The 13,263-nt window shown below is 43.7% G+C and overlaps 1 protein-coding gene across 4 annotated transcripts in view; it reads left to right on the top strand.

The window, feature by feature from the left end:
* The window catches only part of USP3 (ubiquitin specific peptidase 3), a 107,804-nt gene that overhangs the window by 14,190 nt on the left and 80,351 nt on the right, over positions 1-13,263 (top strand). The window lies entirely within an intron of this gene.

Genomic DNA, 13,263 nt, shown 5'->3' with positions numbered 1-13,263 from the left:
GCACTGTGGCATACATACCCACTATACATTGCTCCCACTGTCGATGAGTGAGCTCACAATGTGAACATGCTCTGTCAACAGAGGGGGCAAGTGTGAACGCATATTGGCAACTTTGCTGTTGTTCATTTCTGAATGTCAACATTGGTTTCTATGACAAATGTGGGTAGGGTAGACCTAAATAAGGTGGTTCCACAGAAGGTGACTAATCTTTCTAAAATATTAAAAATTGGTACTGATTTATCTTTCCTGAAAAGCATCTAAGTACTCTCAGGTCCTGCACCTACATTAGATCTGCACAGACTGACACTTGTGCCTGGGCTGAGACATAGTTACATCACTGGGATTCTGTGCAGGTTTATGTGTTTGCTTGGGAAGATCAGATGTCAGAATCTCAGCCTTAGATGGCTAATGACAAACCTGGATACTTAGGCTTTGTCTGCACTAGAACTTTTCAGTTGGGGCAAAATTCCCTATAAGTTGTGTAGCAGCGTGGCCACCCATCTGCTTAATGAGTCCCATCCAGGGGCTCAGAGCTGGGTTACGGAAAGCTGCCTGGCTGGGGGAGGAGCACTTCTCACTCAGTAAAGCAGCAGGCCCCTGTTGGGGACAAAGCAGAGGCAGGACATGAGGAGCAGGATAGACAGGAGGAGTGTGTGGCTGGGGGCATTGGGGGCCGTTGTCAGTGGGAAGGGGAGTTTGGGATGTCTCATCTCCCATATGAGCTGTGGCAGTAGAGAGAGGAGAAAAAGAGACAACTTAGATTATTGCAGCTGCCTGATGTGAGAAACTCAGCTCCCTCCTCCTGCCCTGGTTTGGGTTGTGGAGCAGACTGCATAAGTTAGGTGGAGGAAATACTGCGTTGGTTGTGTGCTGGCATTAGTGTAGTGGGGATAGGGAGGGTGTTTTTTTTTTTTAAGGGGTGTGTATGTGTGTCATGACTCCCTTCTGGACTCTCACTCTTAGCACAGCATCCTACGGTTTCTGGTGCAGGGTTAAAACCCAGGACACCCTCCTGGTCTGTGGGTAGAGGCAGAGGAGGAAGCAGGCTGCATGGGGGGAGGGAAGCTGCCCCTGCCATGCGGTACAGGAGCAGGAGGAGGCAGCGGCTTGAAGATGCCTAGCTGCCTTTTAAAAATGGCACTGTTGCTGGCTCACTGGGCCAGATAAAAAGACTTCACCGGCCGGATTCTGGCCCGCAAGCCACGTGTTGAACAACCCAGTCTAGCCCATGCCATTTGCATGATTAAAGTTCAAAAAAGTTTATATAGGTGTTAACAGCTTAAGGTAAGAGGGAGGGAAGGATTCTTTTAATAGAATATTTTGGAGTGTGGTAGATATCTGGTGTATATTTTTATGCTTTTACTTAATGGTCATGTCCTTTAATTTAGATGGCTGTGGTCAGTGCACCCTATTCTGATGTGTTTACTAGCTTGGTTTTTTTGAAAGGATGATAATACATGAACTCCAAAGGCAGTGTTGATTTCATTTTTATTTGATTTTTTTTTAAATAAACAACTTAAGCATTTCTCCTTGGCCGTTTCTACACAGGCCACTTTGTTTGAAAGTGGCATGGTAATACATGGCCCGAAATATGCTAATGAGGCACAGATGCAAATTCCCCATGCCTCATTAGCATACGGTCACTTGATTTGGAGCCCGGAAGAACGTTCTTCCAGACTCCAAAATGTCATTTAGAGGTACGGCCCCGGGGGGTCTTCCGGAAGGAAGTTCTTCTGGAGGCCCCTTCTTCCCAAAAATTTTCAGGAAGAAGGGGCCTCCAGAAGAAGGATGTTCTTCTGGAAGCTCCTCCAGGGCTGCGCTTCTACACAGCGTTTTGGAGTCTGGAAGAACGGTCTTCCGGGCTCCAAATCACGTGACCGTATGCTAATGAGGCATGGGGAATTTGCATCCATGCCTCATTAGCATATTTTGGGCCATGTATTTACCCCTGTGTAGAAACGGCCCTTGTGAATAATCCCTTGTTTAATATTTTTCATCCATATCTATAAACTGTTCAAATATATATTATTTCTAGATTTTTTTTGTCAGTATTGATGGTGCACACCTGCACATGACCTCAATATTGGTGTCACACACAAGAAATTTCAACCCATGCAAGAATGGAAAGTGTTAGAGGGAGCCCTGTAAGAGGTTTGAAAAAACACCCCCTGACCAATGCAAGTTGCATTAACAAAAGTGCCAGTTTGGACAGTGTTGTGTTGGCAGGAGAGTGTCTCCTGCTGCTTGTTGGGGTGGGCTCAGAGGGGCTGAACAGGAGACTAACAATGATACAGATGTCCTGCTATAAAGTCTGTAGTGTAGGCATGGATCTTGTCTACAATATCACTTTATTGTACTGTAATTTTCTCACTCTGTGTGTGGGGGTGGGGGGGAACTGCCACACACTTCCAGTGCAGCAAGTTAACAGTACTGTAAAGTACCATTATAAACAGTCTCCAAGCTCAGTTAGTTACTCCATGTGTGGAGGTGGTTAGAACTTTCTCCCAGTGCTGTGTTAAAGCAGCGACCACACTCCTGCATTAAAGCACTGCGGCAATAGTGCATTAAACTTGTAAGTATAGATAAAGTCTCACTTTTCTGCTTTCAGTTGGTAGTCAGGTGGATTCTTGAAACTCTTCTTATATCTTGTTCACTCAGAATTTTTTGGTTGCTTCCTTTGTGTCTGGGCAAAGAGAATGAGTGGGTGGCCCGCAATACATAGGTTGTTAGAATCTCCTCTGAATACATTGTGACCTCACAGAGTACTGGGGATTCAGAGGATTGTCCTTTCCGAGATACGTAGGATCTTGAGAATGGCAATGTGGTCTGTTTTGTTTTTCCTTAGCCTGTCTCTGAAATTAGTCTGATTTGTGTTTTGTTTTTGTCTTAGTGTAAAGTCTTTGTTAGGTGTGTGTGACTGTATTCTCTAATATTTGTCTTCATGCCAAGTCTTCAATTTCTAAAAAAAATTACATGTATTTGTATGTATGTATTTTTTCAAAAATTAAGATTACACTCATCCCTTATTAAATGAGTACTTTATTTACAAGTACTCGCTTAAAGGAGGGACACATTTACTGACCTTTTGTTCACTGGACAAGTGAACTCCCCCTGCGAATACGAGATTTAGCCCATCCCCGTGGCTCCAGCCCGCCGCAACCTAAACCCCCCGCCCCACAGACCCAAACTGCCAAAACCTAACCCCCTTGCTGGCCCCTGCACACCCAAATTGAGGCAACTTAAATCCCCTGCTGACCCCTGCGCACATGAACCATGGCAATTTAAACCCCCTGCCGACCCCCGCGCACCCAAACTGCTGAATCCTAACACCTCCCCCCGCCACTGATACCCGAACCACGGCAACTTGAACCCCCTGCCGGCCCCCACACGCCTGAACCGTGGCAACTTAAACCCCCCTGCTGGCCCTCACATGCCTGAACTGCTGCAACTTAAATCCCCCGCAGGCTGCTGCGCACCCAAACCGTTGCAACTTAAATCCCTCGCTGCCACCACGCGGCTGAACTGCTGCAGCCTAACTCCACTGGCCTCACAGACCCAATCTGCAGCAGCTTGAACCCTGCCTGCACACCTTGCCCAAGCCAACCGGCCATCTTTTAAGTCTCCCTCCCACTCATGTCTCCAAACTGCCCCCCAGCCTTTAACCCCCGCCCCCACGACGCCAGGCTCATTTACCTTTCAAAAGCAGCACCGTCTGCTGCCACTCTGAACGCTTGGAACCAATCAGAGACTGTTACACATATCTTAATAGGAATTTAGTGTCCCTCTTACGAGTTTTTGCCTGCGAGCAAAAGTTAGGAACCAATTGCACTCATACAGCGAGGGATGAGTGTACATTTAAATGTTTACACTTTTATGAATTAAACTTTCTGTGACTATTCAAAGTGTGACAGAAGCTGGGATTAAATAACAGATTTAGAAGTAAAATCATGTGTGATATAATTTGCTAGATTAATGCTCGGAAAATGTTTCTGATGGAACGTGTAGCATTGTAAATTTAAGCTAGGGATGATAATGTTTTGTTGGTGTGGGAGTTCAAAAAGTAGCCTTACTGAAATTTTTTGATTTTAAAATAGCCTGCCAAGTCTTACCATACTGTGTAGAGATTGTTTAAAAAGGTGACATCTCTAAACCAAAATCTAAACTTACTGCTGCTATTACTAAAGAAGAATCCTCGTGCAATGTTAGTGATGCTTGTGACCTTTCCCCCCCTCCTCCATAATTGCTGACCAAAACCAACAAACAAAAACAAAATTGACTGCCTATCCTACTTTTTTGCAGTGTCTAATTTTTGTTTGGCCTGGTTCTATATTCTTTGTTAAACTACTTCCTCAGGAGCTAGCACCTCTGTTTAGTGTAAGTTAGAGATACAGGCTGATTACAGGTTTTTTTCCTACCTGAGTGTCAGCTTGTCTGTATCTGTTTAAAGAACACAAACGAATATGGATTTTGCTGCATCTTTCCATTACCAGGTTTCTTTAGTGACCATATGATTATGTAGGCATCAGCTCTCCAGCCAGCACAGTGGAGTGTAACTGAAGGCCTGTACACAAGAGGTGTGAGAGGGGTGTGTTTGCACCCACCATTGGGGTGCCCCTCCCCTTCCATGCTTCCACACCTCCCACCACTCACCAAGTGGCACTCTGCCGCTGCCTCCTGATCAGCTGTGCCCCACTTGGCTGTGGGCAGTTGGAGACCTCCCATATGTCTGCAGAAAAGTAGAGTTCAGTGTGCCAGGAGGCAGTGTCAGAGTACCGTGTGGTGAGTGTGGGAGGGTAAAGTGGAGTGGAGGCAGTCCCCTGTGGCTGCTGCTGTTGCTTATCCCCGTCCCTGGTAATCCCTTCGCCACCCTAGGCTCACTGGGGAGAGTGTGGGTGGCAGGGCCGGCTGGAAAGCTGGGGGTGGGCAGAGAAGGGAGTGGGCAGAGAAGGGCAGGGCCAGCTGGAGTGGGAGCAGTGGGTTGGAGCCAACTGAAGAGTGTGGGGTGGGCAGAAAAGAGTAGGACTAGCTAGAGAGTGGAGTGGTGGGCAGAGAAGGGCCTGTTATGGTGGGAAGTGGTCCATAGTTACAAAAAAAAAAAAAAAAGCACCCCTCTCGCTCCGAAATTCCTACGTATGGGCCTGAATTTAGGAATTGAGAATTGTGAACTGCAGAAAATAATCTGTTGCTCTCTGATGAGCATGCTTCAAAGCTGGCAATTTAATTACCTTGTTTTAGGATAATGAGTGTTTATTTTCTGTCATGTTGTTGAATTCTTTTTCAGCAGTTGTTGAGCAGTTCTGTCCTCAGTTTGATGTTTCCAAATCAATTGACTTATGCCAGCCGGAAAAGTTCTTGTATGAGATCAAGCATGGCTTTTACTTGCAGTGACAAGTAGCAAATATTAGGTACTGCATACTACAAATATACTGTTGTGAGTTAATGTCTGTATAAATGTTATATGTACATGAGTGTAGTGAGAATAGGAAAACAGAATGTGGCCTGAGCTCTATTGCCAACTTCATCATTGGTTTGCTTAAAGCAGATGGCAGAGACTGACTTTTTTGGACAGGTTTATTTTGATGGCAGGAGGGTGGCTGTAAATCTGAGAACCCCATATGCAGTCTAATTCTAAGGGAGCTCTCCCAGTCAAAGACTTGACACAAAGAACAGTTTCTTCTTGTGCATCTGTTTGTCATGTGAGAGCTTGTGCCATTAAAAGGACAGTTAATTCATGTTTGTACAGCTATTGCTAGTCTCTGAGAAACTAGTTCAGTGGGAAGAATACTCCTTGGCTGGTTGAAACATTAACTTTCCTTTCTTCTCCTTTCCCCAGCTAATGTGTGTTAACTAAACACTTATATAGTCTGTTCAAAAATCTCTTCCCATCAGTTAGGTTTCACTTTAACCATGATCCTGCAGAGGGAGCACAGGGAAGGCTCAACTCATGCCCATGCAGAGCCCCATTGGGGCATTGATAATATGGCGTACTTCAGATCAGCGGTTCCCAACCTTTTTGAGACAGTGACCCATTTTGACAATTCAATAACGCTCGGTGACCCAAGGCAATTCAAAACCGGGTGGGGGAGGTTCTTCTCTGGGAAAAATACTTCTATAAATCTTGATTTGCCCTGCCCCAACCCCCAGGTGTAAACCCCTTGAAGCCCCAAAATGCCCCCCCATCCCCAAGCTTAACCTCTGGCAGCCCCAGAACGCCCCCACACCTACCTCACACAAGTGCCACTACTGTTCCTTGCTACTCCTTAGACAGGCCACTTCCGCCTCCTCCATGTGGTCCCCTGTGCCCTCCTATTCTCTTCCCCTACTTGCAGCGTGGGTGTTTCCCTGCCCTGCTGCATTGAAATGGGACTCAGTTTAATTGATTTAATGGCCAGATCCCTCCTGATGACCATTAAATGATTTAAATTGAGTTCCCTTTCAGTGTTGCAGGGCCAGGGACTGGATGCCGGGGGAGTGAGTGGCGGCAGCAGTTGCAAATGGCTCCTTGAAGAGCCACATGCAGTTCAGAGCTGCCCAGCTGGTGACCCATAGAAAATCTAATGATAACCCATATTTGGGTCCTGACCCATATTTTGGGAATCCCTGCTTTAGGTGCACATGGAAGGTTCCATAAAGGCATGGGGACCCCTCTGTAATCATGCTTATGCAGGACTAACACCTTAAATAGTGTCTGTGATATCGTTCTGCAATGATGGGCAGCCTAGGCTAGTGAGTGGGCAGCATGAGTCGCCCCCATCTCAGTGGGCTGCAAGATTGTCATACCCAAGATGGTCTCCCACGATAAGGTTGTTTCTCTAACTGTGCTTGTGTACCTAGAATTTGTGAGGTGTGCCTACTGAATCATAGCAGCGCTTTGATTGGAAGCAGAGGGAACTCACACCTCTCACAGCCAATACTGTGTGTAATCAGTATGCACCTCACTTCATATGCCCTTGTTTTATGTGCGAGTCACTTCAGTAATACTGGTAGAGGGGGGGAAAAAAAACTGTGCAGGTGGAAACGGACAGAATCTGGCAACCCTGCACATTGCAAAATGTCTTGTGGCACACAAATAAACACCGATGGGTAGCCTGCAGGCTCCAGGTTGCCTACCATCTTGCCAGTTAATTGGTTGTCCAGAGGGTCTAACAGTAACAACAGGAAGATGAGTCTGAATTTCTGAAACAAGTAATAAGCAGGGAAAATAAAAGGAAAACACCAAACCGAATCTCTTTCTTGATGGGTCAGAAATAAGTAAATCACTCTTGCTTCCTTTTTTCTTTTTCATCTGATTTAGTTTATACCAGGGATTACCAAGTTATCTTAAATTGTAACGTTCTCCCAATTCTCTTCCTCTTTGAGTTTTACGTAAATATTGATGCTGGATTACTTTTGCAGATTAGGAACTCTCTATAAGCAACATATGATTGTACTTTAGTTTAGGCCTGCTTTCTCCAGCTGGGTCTGGGCAGGCAGACCTATGAACATTCACATTGTGTTTATAACTGAAATATATTGCGACATCAATCTGTTGCATGAGACCTAGAAAATAACTTTTGCCCCTACATTTTTAAAGCTGCTCATAATGTTTAGCTTGCCAAGTCCCAATCAAGTTGTTTAGGGTGGGGTTTGTGACTGATTTCTTCCCATCATTGAAAATTTCCTCATAACACTTTCCCGTTTCTCTTCTTCATACAAAACAGCTTTCAGTACAGTTGCTCAACCGGCATCCAGATAGCATCTAGATTGTTAAATTCAGCACAGATACTCATTTTAAGATATATATTTAGTAAAAAAACAAGTAATTCGGGTGTTTTAATTAGGGGTGCTTTGGGGACACTTCTGTGTATATTGATGCTTGCATCCAGGCTGTGCATTGGACATTATCGTGAGTGTAAATATTGGTACTCATTTCAGCAGGTATACTTGTAGGGACTCTGTTCATCTGAGAGAGTTCCATTTTTGTAGGTGCACACTCCTTTCTAAAGTGCCAGTTGGGGAGAACTATGACAGCATATGAGTTAATGAAATATTAATTGGGATTAATATAATCCAGAACAAGTAGCAGTATTTATATATAAAGCTCCCAGGGTGCTGTAAGTACTTTGGAAGGTAATCATGAACCCAGTTAAGAACAGTAATGAATGAAGACTAAAATGAGAGAAATTGGGAGAGAAAGATAACGTGCCATTAACAGATGCCCTAAAATCCATCTAGGGAGAGGAGAGCTGAAAGGCACTGAAGCTGGAAGGAAAGAGATGAGATGGGTTATAGCAGTGGGGGACAACCTGTAGCCCAGCCCATTTGGGCTCCACCTGCGTCTGCCCATGTCTCTTGCGTACTGGGGCGCTAGGCCCTCACGCTTTCTACACTTCCCTTTTTTCCCATCTCTTTTGGAGCACTGTGAATCTCCTGATTCTTGCTCTGTCCCTGCGCCTTCCTCTCCTTCTCAGGGTCCAAAAGTGCTCTGAAGGAGGTGGAAAAACGTGTGTGGGGCTTCCTTGTGTGAGAGATGTGGGAAGGAGGACCACATGGGGGCTGAGGGGCCACAGGTGGGCCCCCATAGCCTGTAGCTTTCTGAGGCCCATAGAGGTCAAGGAAGACCATTCACGTGGCTCACCCACTATTCCTGATTTCTTCTCCCTGAGTTAGAGGATAATAAATGTTGCATGGTTTAGCCATCGTAGCAAAAGTGCAATCACCTTTGACTTCAGGAGCAGAAGTGCGATGTTTTCAACAGTGTATGTGAGCAGAGGTGTCCGCTGGTACAAGGTTCAAGAAGCAGGACTCCAGGGTCACCAGTGCCTGCTCCATTAAGGACTTTAATGACCAGTAGTTCATATGGTCTATCTGTCACTGTACAGACAGGCAGATTAAAGAAGGAAAAAGGTTAACAGCCCTGGATTTCAATCACAGCTCTACCTGCTACTTGTAGTGTAACCTTGCCCAAGTCACTTGACCTGTTTCTGAGAAAAGTATAGTGTACTATGTTCTAACCTCCTTAGATAGAAGGCTGTGCATAAGTGCGAAGTTCTGTTTGACAGCAAATTTCCATCAAAATGAAATTGATTGAAAACTTAAAATTTGTATGTTACAACCTTAGTTTTGTTTTGTTTTCCCCCCAGTATAATCATTTCCCAGCCTTTTGGTTTGCAGCCTTCTCTTCTTGCTCTTTACCTCCTCAAGTCTGTGTAGAATTGATAGTAAGGGAGTATCTTGGCCTGGTTTCATAGGCTTGATTAGTCTTTCCTATGACACGTCATACATCACACAGTACAGCTATTTTGCATTTTCCCCTGTGAGCTGCTACCCTTTATCCTTTCAAGGGCTACTGTTAGAGTGTGACCAGCTTGTCTTGCCGTGTTTCCAGTCTCATGTGCCAGAGCACACAAGCTTCTCAGAAGGATGAAGTAAGGACATTTTTCTTAGCAAAACAGAGCAGTGACTCACTATTAAACAGTATGATGTAAAAAATAGGGGAAGTGAAAGCAAGTAAATCTCATTGTGTTTCCATATATTTGTAACATTATTTTCGCCATGCAACTTTTCCTGAAAGTGCAGTACAGTGCCTTTTTTTTTCTTTCGCTTATATAGAAATAAGTCAGACTGCAAACAGGCTGCTGTTTTGCCAAGTAAATAGTATATTTCCACTAATGGCAAGTGTCCATATGGGGAGTTACATTAGCATAACCATTGCAGTATAATTATACATCTGTAGTAATGCTGGTAAATTTACCTGTATGAATAAGTCCTAAGCTGTTACGTAAAGTATGCAGGCACAGATATTGGAAACAGCTCAACAATCTTAATCTTGATACCTATTCAAACAGATTGTAGACTCACAAATCACTGACTGAATTTCCTATACATCTTGGAGTGGTGCTCTTGTTATGCCAGTGTTTTTGTGGCTTTTTCTTTATCTTTATCCCATTGTTAAGGAGTTGTTTTCTCACATGAAGGTTATGAAGTAAAGTCTGTGGTAGTCATGGCCTAAAGTTATTTCTGTTTGTGGTGATTTGCAAGGCAACCAGTTAGAATTCATCACATACCCTTAATAAACGCCAAATGCTCCCATGGGTGCTCCATCACACAGAGATTTTTCAACTTGACACTTCATAAGGGCTGTTTCCTGTTTGTCTCTGGCTCTTTCTGCTCCTTTTTTCTTTGGGTATATGTGTCTGAGTTAATGCAGTGGATTCTTTTTTAAAAAACAAACAAACAAAAAAAACACAGACCTATTCTTAGCATAGGCACAGTGTGCCTAAAGTTTTACGTGTCCAGGATTCATCACTGAGTTTGGTCTGCTTGTTGAATCATCACCGTCTTCACCCTGGGCTGGGTACTGATGAGGAGTGTGCCACAAAGATTAATCTGCCCCCCGGCCCCCAAACTATTAATTTGGGGCTTTGTATGCAGCACATACATTGAAGTTTTCTATAGTGAAGGCCTCTGTAAAAGAATAGGGTCTTTTGTGTATGGTGTTCTTTCTTCATTTGAATATACTGGAGAACTGTGTGAATTAATATATTGTGATTCTGTGCCCCAATTTTTTATGGATGTATGAATATTCATATTCAAAAATAAATCAAATATACTTTGTGCAAAATGCAGCATGCAACCTCTTGTAATTTGCTGAATGTGTTCATTCTATTTATGTGCATGTATCATTCTTGTATATGAATAGTAACAGAGAGATAGCCATGCTAGTTTATATAGTATGAAATCAAAAAAGCAGTCCAGTAGCACTTTAAAGACTAACAAAATAATTTATTAGCTTATGCTCCAAAATATCTGTTAGTCTGTAAGGTGCCACAGGACTTCTTGTTGTTTTTGTTTTTCCTGTGAACTCAAACTGTGGTTGCTTCTGCAAAAATAGATGATCATGTCACCAGGTACTGGAATTCATCTTGAATTTTGTACTCTTCTATGGGAGGCTGGAGGAGGACAGCGAGGGAGAGGGGAGCATAAGGAATGGAATAAAGGGTTCCCACCACCGGGAAATTCTGTCTGAGGGTCAGCAAACAATGGTTGTCTTCAGCTGGCTTCACAACCCTCTCCCTTCCACAAGTGGGTAGATTCAGAGAGTTGGAAACAAAGAATGCTAATGAGCAGAGAAGCTGTTAGGCCAGAGTCAGAGAAAAGATCAGCTCTATCTTGAAGAATTTTACCTGAAATAAGGAGTAGGATGAGGAATTATGTTTTGTAACAATTTATCTTAGAACATTAGGCTTAGCTGATGAGTTTATTTTAGCCTAGTAACTTACTTTAATCTATTTTCACTTGCAGTCACTTAAATCCTACTTTTTTTATACTTTTTGTTTGTTATATATTACCTGCGGGAGAACATAGCTCTTTCATGAACAGAGTCAACTTTATGAGCTTTCTCTGTGTAAAACTTTCATACAGAGTAAGATGGATTTATTTGGGCTGTTGGTCCTGTTTGGAGCTGTATCTCTGAGTGCTGTCAGGTGCCTGTAAGTGCGCCCTGCCACAACTGAGCTGCCATCAATTTGTGTTACTCTGCTGTGCCCTTGCTGGGGGAGACCAGAGCTTCTGGCTCAGCAGGACAGGGAGATGGGTAGCCCCCGAAGACGAGTTGGGTCAGTGTTATGATCAGCACACCAAGTGACAGTCTCAAGGGGTCTCTGTGATCCAACCCATCACACAGCTTACGAGATCCACAAGTTCTCGTACAAGAAAAAACACAAGGCTCAGGGACCCTTAGTGAGCATGCACCCGTGAGCCTGCATGGAACAGAATGACTAAGGTTTGATGAGAGTTATTCGTTGAGGTGGCGCGCAGAAACTGGAAGAAACCTAGGCAATCTAAACCCTGTTTCTGAATGTTCTTAAGTCTATACTGGATTTCAGTGTGGAATTCACTGGAATGAGTCTGTGGCTAGGGTGTTAGCTTGTTGCTTCCTGAGAAAGGGCCCATTGCCCACTTTTTTTCCCCCAAAGTCCTTGATTGCTTTGGGTGCTATATAAATAAGTAACTAAGTATGCAGGTTTCAGTTATTATGAAAACAAAAAAGCAGTCCAGTAGCACTTTAAAGACTAACAAAATAATTTATTAGGTGATGAGCTTTCATGGGTCTGTCCCATGAAAGCTTATCACCTAATAAATTATTTTGTTAGTCTTTAAAGTGCTACTGGACTGCTTTTTTTGCTTTCACAGTATAAAGACTAGCATGGCTTTCTCTGTGTTATGTTTCACTTATTGTGATTACACTTTAGCAGACAGCATTTTCCTTCCCTGTTGTGCCATTGAATGTATAGTTTCAACACTTCCAAACAAGCTGATGATACCGTACAATAGCAAATGACTCACCATTGGAGGCAGCCTCATGGTAGACATTTTCCCCTCTTTTAGATATTAACATCATCTTTTTCAAACACAGCAGAACCATACAGTTGGTAACTGCTGTAGTGGGCACTTTAGTTTAAGCTCACAGAGCTACTACAGTTCCTGTGCTTGTCTAATAAAAATGATTAAGGGAGGTGAATACAGTAAGGTCTCAACATTCGTGATGGTTCTGTATTCAGAACCCTTCCAAATGTTGATTTTTGTGAATGGGGGGATGGGGCAGAGCTCAGAGCCCAGGAAGCAGCGGCGTGGGCACTCCCCACCCTGTGGAACCCGGGGAAGCCATGGTTATGATGAATCAGAAAATGAAACATTCTCAAGAAGTAAAACTGTCCAGTCCACTTTTATCTTCAAATGTGACTGAGGACAAAGAATGAAGCACATTGTTAACAGTGAAAAGGCAGTTACTTGCAGTTCTACATCTAGGACAGAATCTGAAATAGTACTGTAAAATATATCTGATTTGGCCCATTGTCCCTTTTAAAGGCTGGTAAAATTTTGGGACTAAACTTTTCTCCCTTGCAACGTAACCTTGTGTCCTCATGCACATTCTTTGCTTGGAGTTCATGGGGGGAGTTTTGTACTCTGGGTGTCAGTGGAGACCATTTGAAACTGTTGATGCCTGTTTCTTAAAACAGCCTGGAAAAATACATGTGGCTGTAAATAATGAATCCTCTCTAAGGGACTGGTAAAATCTTTCACCCTGTGAAGACACTAGTACTCAGGGTCTCCAAGAGATCACTGTGGCGGAGTCTTATTGTAGGTTCCTTTAAACATTCAGACATTGGGCTGATTGTTATCTTTGGCTAACTTACCCACCTGTTGTCTAAATCTGAGGCACTTCCCCCGATCCTCCTCCTGTTTTCATTGCTCTTTTAAGGAGTGACAGACTTAAAGGGG

This window comes from Carettochelys insculpta, chromosome 12, assembly GCF_033958435.1.
Source record: "Carettochelys insculpta isolate YL-2023 chromosome 12, ASM3395843v1, whole genome shotgun sequence".
In the NCBI taxonomy this organism is placed as follows: Eukaryota; Metazoa; Chordata; order Testudines; family Carettochelyidae; genus Carettochelys; species Carettochelys insculpta.
This window is presented reverse-complemented; position numbering and strand designations above follow the sequence as displayed.